The 14922-nt window shown below is 34.2% G+C and overlaps 1 pseudogene; it reads right to left on the reverse strand.

Moving 5' to 3' along the window:
• Positions 1 to 940: 940 nt before the first annotated feature.
• LOC131167813 (4-coumarate--CoA ligase-like 9) lies at positions 941 to 13355 on the reverse strand (annotated as a pseudogene).
• Between the last annotated feature and the right edge of the window lie 1567 nt (positions 13356 to 14922).

Consider the following 14922-nt stretch of genomic DNA (forward strand, 5'->3'; position numbering starts at 1 on the left):
AATGCCATGGGTACTTGACCCGCTTCTTCATCTGGGTATCTGCAAATCAGTAAGATCCCGTTTAAAACTTGGACAATACTAGAAAAATGAAAGAAAATTCGAAAAAAATAGTTTTTCATGTTCGATTGTCAAGAAAGGTAGAAAGATAATGATAAAAAAATACTATCAAATCAATAAAAAAAATTTTGATTCACTATCTTTTTGTCCAAAGGGCATGAACTAATACATAAACCATGTTCAACCTTCTTACATATACATTTGAGACAATGTATGTATAAAGTTCCCGAAAGTTTTCCCTCCAAATCACAATCAAATTAACATCCCTAATTCAAAATTTGAAGCCTGCCCTAGGTTTCCCGAACCAAACCGTCGACGATTTCAGGTAGAGAGTATAATGTCTTAGACACTGCTCCAAACTGTCGACGGTTAGGGAGCTACCGTTGACGGTTTCCCCTGCTGCACGTTGATTTCCATCATGATTTTTCTTTGTGCATGTCTTTCACTCAGTATGTGAGCCATGTATCACAACGTTTATTTTATATAATACACATTAATATTAGGTTTTTCTTAACTCATGGACAAATTTTTGTTCCTAACCCCATGTTTGGGAGTTCGAAGAATCTTAGATTTGGATTTGTGTAAGTTTGAATAAAATTTAAGACAAAATTGTACTAAATTTGGTCTAAAACATAAAAGTCCAAATCCACGACTTGAAATACATATTCCCAAACTCAACTTAATAGTATGTGATATGGCGAGAAGTACAATGAAAAAAAAATCAATTTTCTTCTAACCCTTTTTTTTAAAAAACAAAATTCTCAATCCAAATGGAGCCAAAAACACCATCATATCAATAATAAGAAGTGCTATGCAAATCAAACAAAAATGGATTCATTTGAATTGTATGGGTGAATGGAGATGGTGGGGGAGGAGGTTGTTCTTACGGTACAACAGCAGCATCAACTATCTCAGGGTGAGACTGCAGCAATTGTTCTAGTTCTGCAGGTGCAACCTGTATATATTCACTGTAATCTCCATGATCATGTACACCATGTGGGTGAAAATACAAATTCGCAAAGTTAAGACAAAAAAGAAGTAATCTATTCAGTACCCGATATCGTCAAGAGTCTGTAAATACAAAAATGGAGACTCAATTTTTGACATCAACAATATGCATGGAGGATTGAGTTCGTGCATATATGTAGAAAAATGTTAGTGTTCCTGTGAACTTTACGAACATGTATCCCAAATTCGACATGGTTCCGTTTGGACCCATACTAATGAGTCATCACTCAAGTCTTCGAATTCAGCATTCTATAGACTTCACGATACATATTTATAAAGTTACTGAGAGGAGTACCAAGTCGAACATAGATACACATTTGCAAAGTGAAAAGGCGATGGCACAAAATGGTAATCCACACATACCTGGTAGCCCTTGTACTTGATCAGTTCTTTGAGCCTATCTACCACAAAAAGAAAACCTTCTTCATCAATATAACAGAGATCCCCTGTCCTCAGCCACCCATCCCCTGTCAATATTTCAGCAGTTGCCTTTGGCTCACCAACATAACCTTTTCAAATTAATACCAAACAAGTCTTAGGCTCTGAGTTAGAAATAATATTTTTTATTTAAAAATATTATAAAATGTGTCATCATCTTGAATAATTGAACTATAAAACATGACTTCCCAACATAGAAAAAACATTACTATACTAATTACCTTTCATGACGATGGGTCCTTTAATCCAAAGTTCCCCCTGCTTGCACGGAGGCAAAGCAGCGGCAGTGTCGGGATCCACAATTTTTGCTTCGCAGTTCGCCAAAAGCCTCCCTACGGAGCCACAGTGACGCCCTTCTTCGGGACTCGCCGCCCGGAAGGCTGCCCCGGTAGTCTCAGTCAGCCCATAGCCCTTGACAGGTGAAGTACTTTTGCATGTATAGATTAAATTTCAAAAATGCAATATCTTACCCAAAATGAAAGAACTTGTATAAAATTTTGCCTTGAAAATGTTTACACATGAATTCTTTCTTTTAAAAATGTTAACAAGTCTTTCAAGTTTTTATTTTTCTTTTAAGTTAATTATGTATATGGTACAATTATATGGAACACCTAAAAAAAATATATATGACATTTTAATGTAAGTTTAGACACACGATAAATATGATTTATACCTTATACGTCTTAATTTTAAGGACCTTCGCATAATTTTACACAACAAATGTTAAAAGAAAATCATACCTTGATCCATAGCCTCCAAGCATATATCCTTAAACAGTATTTTTATCTCATAACCTTACGCTTCCTTATGCTCTATCTTAATTTGATGGAAATCTTAGCACAAGCTTTCTACATTGAGATAGGACCAGCTCTAAACCTCCTTTATATATTCATCACTTCCATCAAATGATTAATTAATATACATAATTTATCATAATTATAGACTTCTCATATTCGGAAATATTATTATTGTAAATTATGATAACATTATTATATTTAATATTAAAGACCTTTCATATTACCTCAATAAATATGATCATAATTTTATTTGAAGCAACTAATGTCTTATTCTCTCACTTGGCTCAAGTGAAATTACTTAACATAGTTGATCATATAAACATAATTCGCATACATTAGTTATCATTAATATATAGAAAACTTGTAGGAGTCATGGCGGTTTCATATCATCTTTATAAACATAGTCTCTTTCATGCACTACGATACAAGTTCCACTACAAATAATTATCTTTAAGTGAGAGGCACATTAGGTCCAACTTTAATGACTTAATTGAGATAATTTTGTTATTATAATTCCATAGCAATTATGTATACAAAAATGGAAAACAGAAATAACAGAAACATTTTATTATCGAGCTCAAGTATCAATTAAACAACATATACTAAAATTCAATAATACCCATCTTTTCAACATGACCAATAAATGTTTTGGGCGGCAATCCTTTCGTCAAAGGATCAACTATCATACAATCAGTGCTAATATGTTCAATTGACACTTTTGTTTCTGTAATTTTTCTTTAACAGCAAAGTATTTCAATTCCATATGCTTAGCACCCTTGGAATACTTATCATGCTTAGAGAAGAATGATTACACGTCAAAGTTGCGTAATTAAGCATTTAAATTCATTTATTAAAGATTATAATTTTTATTAAATGTCTGATTATGTCCATTATTTTAATCAGTGGGCTCATTCGATAATGTTAAGATAATTATTATATTTTTGTAAATTTAAGGATATTTGTATTTTAATATCGCGGGATAATTTTCGGAAGGTTGAAGCCGCATGCACACACATTAAATGAGTGAGCCGCAATCCAAGTCCGAAATTCGCTAGGAGACAGCTTGGACGTATTTTGGTATTTTAATCATAACTCTCTCATCCGAGCTCCGATTGAGATGATTCAAAGTACTGTGGAAAGCAAAGAAAACGCTCTACAACTTTCGTTTTTGAGTTTTGAGAGTTAAGAGTTGTAGGAAGGTCAAAATCGGGCTTGAAAATGCAGAACTGACCATGTGTTAACAAAAGAAAAAAAAAATGAATAAAGGTCTATCAAGTTGATGTGACCACGTGAGTGGGCCTCAAAGCCCATGCAACAACACGCCCAGCGCTGAGTCTTTGAGCCAAATTCTCACACAAAAAGGAAGGGAATTAAATGAAGAGGAAGAAAAAAAGAAAAGTCAAAAAGAAAGTGGGCTTTTAGGGTTTTTATGAACTTGCCTTTTGGGAGGTTTTGGGAGCAAAGGGGTGTAGCTGGTTTTTTTGCTCTTGGAGTAGCGCCACATAGCAGGGGGGGTCTTGGGGAAACCGAGCAGCTGCTGCTGCTGAAGTTCCACAACCACCTCCAACAACCACCTCCATTCCTCTCTCTCTCTTCCTAGTCTCTTTTATTAATTAGTTTGTTTATTGTTATTTGTTTCATTTTGTCATTTCAATACATGTTTAAATATTTAATTTCAGTTGATTATTACAATGAATATTTTTGCTTAAAGTTATTATTGGATTTATTTATGTTTAAAAACATTGGTGGATTAATTTTAATTGCAGTTAAGTTAATGCTACATTTGTTTCATTGGTATGTTTAATTTACTTTTATTTTTTTTACTCTCTCTCTCTCTTTTATCTTGTGTCAATTTAATATGTGTTTTGAGTACCTTATTGTTAAGTTTACTTTTCTTAATTTAAAGTTAATGTTGGGTTAAATTTATGTTTGTTTAAAGTATTATTGTTTGAGTTTATTTTAATTGTTGAATGCTTGCATTAGATTAAAGAAATTTTCATTTTGGTTCGTTATTTGAATATTTGAAGTTTGGGTTATTTCTTGTCGTTTATTTGATGCATGTTATGTTTGTTTAAAGTTCATTTCAATACATTGCTTTGAATACTTTATTGTTGGGTTGATTTTCATGTGAACTCATTTTTAATATGGATTTAATTTGTTTAAGTATTTGGTTAAGTTTAAGACTTTGTATAGGTTAATTTATTTTTGTTTAGGATTCTGTTTAAGTTTAGTTCATTCACTTGTTTTAATTTTCTCACAAATTTTCACAAACCTCAAGGAACCAAATCTGAACTATGTTCGGTAAAATTGTTTTCTTATGTTCTTCTTTCTATTTTTACACGAGTTTGAAACCGAACTGCATTCCCTAAGAAAACGATCTAACTTTTTTGGGCTAATTATTACACGACGTAACTCCTACTTGGGACAACTTTTGCGCTGCTCATTTTTAGAGTGAATCAAGTTTTTGACGCTATTGCCAGGGAATATCAGTTTTAGTTTCAAACTAGTATTTTTCTCGTTATTTTTATTTTTTTCATGAAAAAAAAATTTGAAGAAAATATGGCTGCACCTGCACCACACAATCTTATGGATTTTTTGCAGCCTACATGCACCACTGCACCAACTATTTTACCTAATGACGCACTTAATTTCATGATTCAACGTGGGAGGACGTCATTGATATCTCAGTTCTACAAGATGGAATCCGAGTGTCCTTATCAGCATCTGACGGAGCTTGAGTTGACTTGCAATATTTTTTTCCTTGATGACTCGTTTATTTACTTCTTCTTTGAAGGATAGAGCGAAGATATGGTTTAATTCCTTGATGCCTCATTCTATCTCTAATTGGACTGTTATGGAACGTGAATTTCTACATAAGTTTTGTCCCTCACAGAGAATCCAATTTTTGCAGGAACAGATCATTCAGTTTATGCAGAAGGGTGACGAGACTTTTTGAGCTTGCTTGGGGAGGTTCAAGGATCTGATAAATATTTGTCCACTCTAAAAATGAGCAGCGCGAAAGCTGTCACAAGTATAGGAGTTATGTCGTGTAATAATTAGCCCAAAAAGGCCAGATCGTCTCCTCATGGAATGCAATTTGGTTTCAAACTTGTGTAAAAACAGAAAGATGAAAATAAGAAAACAATTTTACTAAACATGGTTCAAATTTGATTTCTTAAGGTTTGTGAAAATTTGTAAGGAAATTAAAACAAGTGAATGAACTAAACTTAAACAAAATCCTAAACAAAAATAAATTAACCTACACATCATCTTAAACTTAACCAAATACTTAAACAAATTAAATCCATATTAAAAATAAGCTTACATGAAAATCAACCCAACTTTAAACAAACATAACATGTATCAAATAAACGACAAGAAATAACCCAAGCTTCAAATATTCAAATAATGAACCAAAATGAAAATTTCATTAATCTAATGCGAGCATTCAACAATTAAAATATATTCAAACAATAATACCTTAAACAAACATAAATTTAACCCAACATTAACTTTAAATTAAGCAAAGTAAATTTAACAATAAGGTACTCAAAACACATATTAAATTGACACAAGATAAAAGAGAGAGAGAGAAGGAATAAAAAAAATAAAAGTAAATTAAGCATACCAATGAAACAAACGTAGCATTAACTTAACTGCAATTAAAATTAATCCACCAATATTTTTAAACATAAATAAATCCAATATTAACTCTAAGCAAAAATATTCACTGCAATAATCAACTGAAATTAAATATTTAAACATGTATTGAAATGACAAAATGAAACAAATAACAATAAACAAACTAATTAATAAAAGAGACTAGAAAGAGAGAGAGAGAGAGAGAGAGAGAGAGAGAGAGAGAGAGAGAGAGAAATGGAGGTGGTCATGGAGCTTCAGTAGCAGCAGCTGCTTGGTTTCCCCAAGTGCCCCCCTGCTATGCGGCGCTACTCCAGGAGCAAAAAAACCAACTGCCCCACCTTGCTCCCAAAACCTCCCAAAAAGTGAGTTCATAAAAACCCTAGAAGCCCACTTTCTTTTTGACTTTTCTTTTTTTCTTCCTTTTCATTTAATTCCCTTCCTTTTTGTGTGAGAATTTGGCTCAAAGACTCAGCGCTGGGCGTGTTGTTGCATGGGCTTTGAGGCCCACTCACGTGGTCACATCAACTTGATAGACCTTTATTCATTTTTTTTTCTTTTGTTAACACATGGTCGGTTCTGCATTTTCAAGCCCGATTTTGACCTTCCTACAACTCTTAACTCTCAAAACTCAAAAACGAAAGTTGTAAAGCGTTTTCTTTGCTTTCCACGGCACTTTGAACCATCTCAATCGGAGCTCGGATGAGAGAGTTATGATTAAAATACCAAAATACATCCAAGCTGTCTCCTAGCGAATTTCGAACTTGGATTGCGGCTCACTCATTTAATGTGTGTGCATGCGGCTTCAACCTTCCGAAAATTATCCCGCGATATTAAAATACAAATATCCTTAAATTTACAAAAATATAATAATTATCTTAACATTATCGAATGAGCTCACTTATTAAAATAATGGACATAATCAGACATTTAATAAAAATTATAATTTTTAATGAATGAATTTAATTGTCTAATTATGCAACTTTGACGCGTAATCAAAGAAGACAGCTGCAAAATTATCACAATAAATTTCCAATGGCTTAGCGATACTGTCAACTATTCCAAGTCCTGAAATAAAGTTCCGCAACCAATTAGCCTGAATTGTAGCCTCGATGCAAGCTACAAATTCAGCTTCCATAGTGGATGCAACAATTATTGACTGCTTCGCACTCTTCCATGAAATTGCTCCGACGGCTAGAAAGTATACATAGCCAAATGTGGACTTTCTTGTATCCACACATCTAGCAAAATCAGAATTCGAATATCCAACCACCTCAAGATGACCAGACCTTCGATACATAAGCTTGTGATCTTTCATTCTTTGCAAGCATCTCAGAACTTTCTTTGCAACCTTCCAGTGAATCATTCCTGGATTACTTTGATATCTATCAAGCATTCCAACTGCAAAGCTAATATCTGGCCTTGTGCATGTTTGAGCATACATTAAGCTCCCAACAACAGATGCATAAGGAACATCCTTCATTTGTCTCCCTTCCAGATCATTTTTAGGACATTGCACGAGATTGAACTTGTCTCCTTTCTGAATTGGAACGGGAGATGCTGAGTATTTGCCCATTTTAAATCTCTCTAAAACTTTATTTATATAACCTTTTTGAGACAAACCAAACAGTCCTTGGGACTGATCTCGAAATATTTCTATTTCGATCACATACTTTGCCTCTCCCATATCTTTCATTTTAAAGTTTTTTAAAGAGAAATTATTTGGTCTCATGTAATAGACCAAGATCATTAGTTGCAAGCACAATATCATCAACATACAGAATCAAAAATATAAACTTACTATCACTAATCTTCAGATATATACACTGATCAACAGTGTTTTCTTTAAATCCAAAGAAACCAATGGTATTATTAAACTTAAGATACCATTGTTGGGAAGCTTGTTTAAGTTCGTATATTGACTTCTTTAGTTTACACACCAAATTTTCCTTCCCTTCAACTGTAAAACCCAATGGTTGATCCATATAAACATCTTCATCCAAATTTCCATTTAGAAAGGCAGTTTTCACATCCATTTGTCGTAACTCTAAATCGTAATGAGCTACTAAAACCATAATAATTCTAGAAGAATCTTTCTTAGAGACTGGTGAAAATGTCTCTTTATAATTAATACCATCTTTCTGAGTAAAGCCTTTAGCAACAAGTTTGGCCTTGTAATGTTCAAGATTACCATAAAAGTCGCATTTGGTTTTAAAAACTCATTTACATTCAACTCTCTTGCAACCTTCTGGCAATTCTACAAGATCCCAGACTTCATTTTGCTTCATAGACTTTAACTCATCTTTCATGGCATCTATCCATTTATTAGAATTATCATAGCTAATGGCCTGTGAAAACGAAACTAAATCATCTTCAAGTCCTAAGTCAAAATCTGACTCTTGAAGATAAGCCACATAATCATCTGAGATAGCAGATCTCTTTTTTCTTTGAGATCGTCTTAACGCAACCTCTTGTGGTTTTTCTATAATATGTTCACTTCGAATAGTAGGAGTTGTAATTTCCTTAATTTCCACAATTAATGGAACCATACTCCCACTAGTTTCATCATTCTTAATGAACCTAGCATTTCCAATTTCAACTATTCTAGTAGCATGATTAGGACAATAAAATATATACCCTTTCGATTTTTCTGGATAACCAATGAAATTACCACTGATTGTTATTGCATCCAGCTTCTTTTCTTGTGGATTATAAACTTTAATTTCTGCCTGACAACTCATATATGCAGGTGTCGTAAACTCGGGTTCCTGCCAGTCCAAAGCTCAAATGGTGTTTTTAGAATTGCCTTACTAGGAACACGGTTTAAATACGTACATGACAGTTTTTAAAGCATACATCCACAACGAAATGGGTAAAGACTTTCTGCTTATCATGCTTCTAACCATATCCATCGGAGTCCTATTACGCCTTTCTAATACACCATTCTGTCGGGTACCTGGCATTGTATATTGAGCACAAATACCATGTTTTTCAAGGAATTTAGCAAATGGACCAGGAAGTTGTCCAATTTCGTTATACCTTCCTTAATATTCACCTCCTCCATCAAATCTAACAATTTTCACATTTCTGTCTAATTGTCTTTCAACTTCATTTCTAAATCTCCAAAGCATTTACTTCTTGAGATTTATCATGTAGCAAGTAGACATATCCATGACGTGAAAAATCATCGATAAAGGTGATGAAATATCTATCATTACTGAACGTATTTACATCAAAGGGTCCACATATATCAATGTGTATAATTTCTAGAAGCTGAGTACTTCTTGTGGCTCCTTTCTTTGTGTGTCTTGTCTGATTTCTTTTAATACAATCTACACAAATGTCAAGGTCAGTGAAATCCAAATCTAGAAGTATTTCACTCTTTACTAATCTTTCCAGTCTTTCTTTGGGAATATGACCAAACCGTTTATGCCATAAGTAAGTAGATCGTTCATTCACTAAACTTCGTTTAGTGCCAATACTATGATGCAAGGTTAATAGTGTTTCAGCATAATGATTATCAAGTTTTAACTTATATAAACCATCACAAAGCATACCACAACCAACTATACTGATATCCTTAAATAAACTGAAACATCCTTTCTTAAAATTAAAAGTGTATCCAAAAACATCCAATTTAGATAATGAAACTAAATTCCTAGAAATACTAGAAACATAAAAAGTCTCGTATAAATCCAAACAATAATGATTGTCAAGCATTAAACGATAAGTCTCGATAGTTTCAACTGACACTTTTATTCTGTTTCCCATGAAGATAAACTTCTCATTTGGGTTTATGTTCCGGATTGTAAGAAATCCCTACATCATATAAAAAACATGAGTTGTACATCTAGAATCAATCCACCAAGTATTATATGGAACTTCAGCTAAATTTGATTCGAAACATACATAAGCACTAGGCTTACCCTTCTTTTCGAACCAAGTTTTCCGTTTCAAGCAGTACTTCTGATAATGACCAAGTTTCCCACAAAAACGACACTGGTCCTTACTTGATACCTTCCTCTGGATATGGAAAGAGGATTCATTATCATTTAAAGATCCTTTCCCCTTTCTATGCTTCTTTACTTTCTTTTCAGCTCCTTGATTGTTCACATAATGAATAGAGTGAATTCTTTGATTGTTCAATCCTGTTTCCTCTTGAACTAGCATACTGTGCAACTCATGCACATTCCATTTATCTTTCATGGTGTTATAGTTCATTTGAAAAACTCCATACTCAATTGGTAATGAGTTTAAAATGAACTGAATAAGGAAATTTTCATTCACATCCATTCCCAAAGTCTTAAGTTTTGTTGCAATATTTGTCATTTCAATAACATGTTCATGCATAGTATGTGAACCATCAAACTTCATGGTGGTTTACATACCCATTAATGTCCCAGCAAGAGACTTATCTGCTGTTTGGGAACGCTCTCTCACAAACTTTAAAAACTCTTTGGCACTTTCAGTTTTGGGAATAGTTGTCTTGATGTTATTTGCAACACTCATTCACATAAACATCAAACTTAATCTGTTTGATCTTTCCCAATTATTATAATAGGTTATTTTTTCAGCATTGCTATAATAAGTAAAAACAGCAGGCTAATCATTTACGAATATCAAATCAAGATTCAATACACCGAGGTGAAATTGAACTTGTTCACTCCAATCAGCAAAATTCAACCCATTAAACATTGGAACAGATGAAGCATACAAGTGTAATGATCCAAACACAGATACTGCAAGAATGAAATACACTTAATGCTTGGAATGAAACATTTATAAGATTACAAACATAAATATATTAATGTTTTCCTTTGGGATAAATACTAATATAAAGAGCTTTAAAATGATGCTAATTAAATACTTTGGTAACATTATATGCACTCATTACAAGTATCTATTATCTTTGGATAAATAGACAAAATAATAATACATAATAATATTACCAAATCATTATTCTTATATTATAAGAACAATTAATCGACCTTTGGGTGATTTTTAATGTCTTATAATAATTTTTAATATCATTCTAGCATCAAACAAATGAGAACTTTACTTTACGATTTAATCACTTTGGTGATTGAAATCAAAACACTTTATAACATCACAATGTTAAAATATTGTGAGTGACATAAACATGCTGGCATAATGCTAATAGATTCATGTTAGCATGCATTACTATTATATTATTTATTAATTTTCACGGATTAAGTCATGAAAGTTATAAAACTTTCGTAGCCCATTCGTCTTATGCGCCAGAAAAAGAATAAATTTATACCTTTAGGAATAACATTTCTTTTACTTAAATAATTTTAAATCATTCCAGACACTCAATCACACAATAAAATTAATATATATTTATGTATATTTACAATCACAACAAACATTATGAACCATTAATCATAATAGAAAATTATGAGTTTCTACAACTTTGGCTCCGATACCACATGTAAGTTTAGACACACACGATAAATATGATTTATAAGTCTTAATAACATGATTTATACCTTATACGTCTTAATTTTAAGGACCTTCGAAACTCATAATTTTACACAACAAACGTTAAAAAAAAATCATACCTTGATCCATCAAGCATATATCCTTAGACTGTATTTCCATCTCACAATCTTACGCTTCCTTATACTCTATCTTAATTTGATAGAAATCTTAACACAAGCTTTCTAGGTTGGGATAGGACCAACCCCAAATCTCCTTTATATATTCATCACTTCCATCAAATAATTAATTAATATACATAATTTATCATAATTATAGACTTCTCATATTCCGAGATATTATTATTGTAAATTATGATAACATTATTATATTTAATATTAAAGACCTTTTATATTAATCATAATTTTATTTGAGGCAATTAATGTCTTACATTTAATAGACAATTTTTAGACATATTAAATAAAATTTATTCTAAATAAACACTTATTTAAACAAGTGGTATAAATAATTTTTATATTTAGTTACCATTTGGATCAAACATTTTATTTTTGAAAATAAAGTCAAAGTTTTATTTTATCAAATATCATTTAAATAAAAATTTATTTAATATAATAAAAATTAAAACTTGTAATTAATTAATTTTATTTATATATGTTTTATTCAAAATTCTTTCCATTTTTATTTTTTTTCAAGTGCTGCCAAACAAACGGGTGCTATTAGTAATTACACTAGAAAAGAAAAGATGGCACTGTCTGCCACTTAACTAAAAAATATGCTAGCTTTTTCTAGCTCCTAAGCTTGGCACTGTTCTTCTTCTTGGCTTCCGGCTAACCTAACCTCTGAGCGTAATGCGCACTATTCCTTCCCCCCCCCCCCCCCCCCTCCCCCCGCCCTTACCTGAGTTAAGACCACGCTGGGAAACTTTGCCGCGAACGCTCCGATCACGTCCTGTCCAAGCGGAGCTCCGCCGCACCCCACGCCTCTCAACGATCTCAAATCGTAGCCCTCCGCGGCCGCACCTGCCTTCGCCATGGCCACCACCACCGGCGGCGACGTCGCCAAGTGCGTCACCCGAAACTCTTCTACCGCCCTAAGCATCCTTCCCACCTCGAACCTCCCCGGCATCACCACCACCGTCTCCCCCAACGCCACCGACTTCACCGCGTAGAAGAACCCAAAGGCGTGGAAGAACGGCATCGTGAACAGAAACACCGCCGGCGCCGCCGTCGCCCGGCGCTGCGCGTCGTAGTTGGCCACAACAGCTATGAGATTACGGTGAGTCAGCATGACGCCCTTGACCAGCCCCGTGGTCCCGGACGAGTACATGATCGCCGCGAGGTCGGACTGTGCCACCTCGACCTGGTCGAGTTCGCGACTCGGACTCGTCACCAGCAAGTCGAACTCGGGAGAATCGACGATGACGGTTCAGCGGCAGAGGGCGCGGGGGAGCTTGCGCGCCGTGGATTCCGTCACGAAGGCGATCGCCGGCTTGCAGAGCTCGATCTGGCGGGCGATCTCGGAGTCGGAGCCGGCGGGGTTGGCCGGAGAGACGGCAACGCCTAGGGAGAGGAGTGAGAAGTAGAGGATCGGGACTTCGATGAGATTGGGACATAGTATGAACGCGGAGTCGCCACCGGCGAGTTTGAAGCGGTGGCGGAGGGAAGCGGCGAGGGAGGTGAATCGGCAGGTGAACTCGGAGAAGGAGAATCCGCGGCCGTTGGAGGAGTCGATAAGGACGGTGGAGTGGGGCGACGGGGACCGATGGCGGAGGGAGAAAGCGTAGGAAGCGGCAGAGACGGGGAGGTTTTCCGGCGGGAGGGGGAGAGGGGGGCGGATGCTGTGGAATGTTTTGGTGGCGGGACAGAAGCCGGTACTTGGGTCGATGAGAGGGGTAGTTTCGTCCATGAGAATGGTAATGGAGCTCAGAATATATGAATTTGCAGTGAAGAGTGGGTTTAGGAGTAGGGCAGTGGGGTGTAGTGCACCGCTAATATTATAGGAGAAGGAAATTGTGGGGTCACAGCCCACGTGGCATGATCTGCATACATGAAGCAGATGGAGCCCATGTGAATTCATCGTGTCAATTATTGCCATAATGTTACTAAACCTTATAATTCAATGTTTGATTTTTTTTTTATCATGTTAGTAAAATAAAATATTTAATAGCATCTTACTCTAATTAACTAAATAGTTGGATTTTATTTGGCCATCGTGCTCATAAACAAGAGTAAATTTAAGTCGAATCGAGTTAACATATTAAAATACTCAAACTTGACTCGACTTAAACATATTGAGTTTGAAACTCAACTCAAAGTCAATTGCTTTCATAATTGTTAAGCTCAGGTTTGCTCGACTACAAGTTCATAAAAATCAAATTTGATTTGATTATAAATAAATATTAAATACATATAAAAATATATTTAATGTACTTATAATATTAAATATATTTATAAAATATATATTATATGACTTATACAAAAAATAAAAATAAAAAACTTGATTTGGCTTGAAACTCAATTCAAGTGCTATTACTGAACTCAAACCTGACTCATTAAAATACTCGAGGAGTTCGAACTCGGCTTGAATTTGAGAAGAATCGAGTTGAGTTGAGTTGGAAGACGAGTCGAATTCGAGTGGTTCGCGACTAAGTTTAACTCGTTCATACCTTTACTTACCAAAAAAACCAAAAACCTTTATTGGTCAGAAAATGATCTTGCATACTATTTTTATTTCTTACTTTTATTTAAAAAATAATAATTTAATAGGATATTTCGATAAACAATTGGTCTGTTAATTTTTAAAATCTAATTTCACAAAAAACATCAATCTCAACAAACTTCGTCCTTACATATAATACAAACAAACATGTCTAAACACATTATCGTGGAAATATTTATTTATAATTATGATTTGAGGAGCAAGGAGTATCTCTTCATTAATTAATTAATTAATTAATCAATTGAACTGGGGAAATATTTATTTATAATCATTCGGAGAAGGATGTTATGACTTTACGAATGTTGTAACTCACAATATCACATTGTATTATGGAAAAAGATAAATGCAATTTTCTTGTATCATAAAAAGAAAGTTTCGTAGATGGAGATCATGCTCAGGCCTCTCAACTTTATCTTCAATGTCGAATCTTTAGTGATTTATAAACTTATAGTAGATAACTCCTTTCGGTATGACTTATAACTCAACACTATTGTTACGTGGTTGCTAATAAGGAATTTTGAGTAATATGTTTAAATAATTTGCAGCTTTTTGTAATTATTTAACAAAAAAAATAAATTCTATAATATATTATCATGTGTACGACATATGTAAAAAAGTAAATTTTGAAGGAGTATTTTTTAGGTTTGAAGCATCTAAAAAAAAGTGTCGTAAAGTGTCGAGCATTTAATGTAAGGGTGGCAAAATAGGTTAACAGGTCGAATTTGGGCGAGTCATAAACGAGTATGGATTAAACGGATTCAAGATCGGGTTGACCCTTTTATTAACGAGTGACTAATATACAAAC

The sequence above is a fragment of the Malania oleifera genome, chromosome 11 (assembly GCF_029873635.1).
Source record: "Malania oleifera isolate guangnan ecotype guangnan chromosome 11, ASM2987363v1, whole genome shotgun sequence".
NCBI classification, from domain to species: domain Eukaryota; kingdom Viridiplantae; phylum Streptophyta; class Magnoliopsida; order Santalales; family Ximeniaceae; genus Malania; species Malania oleifera.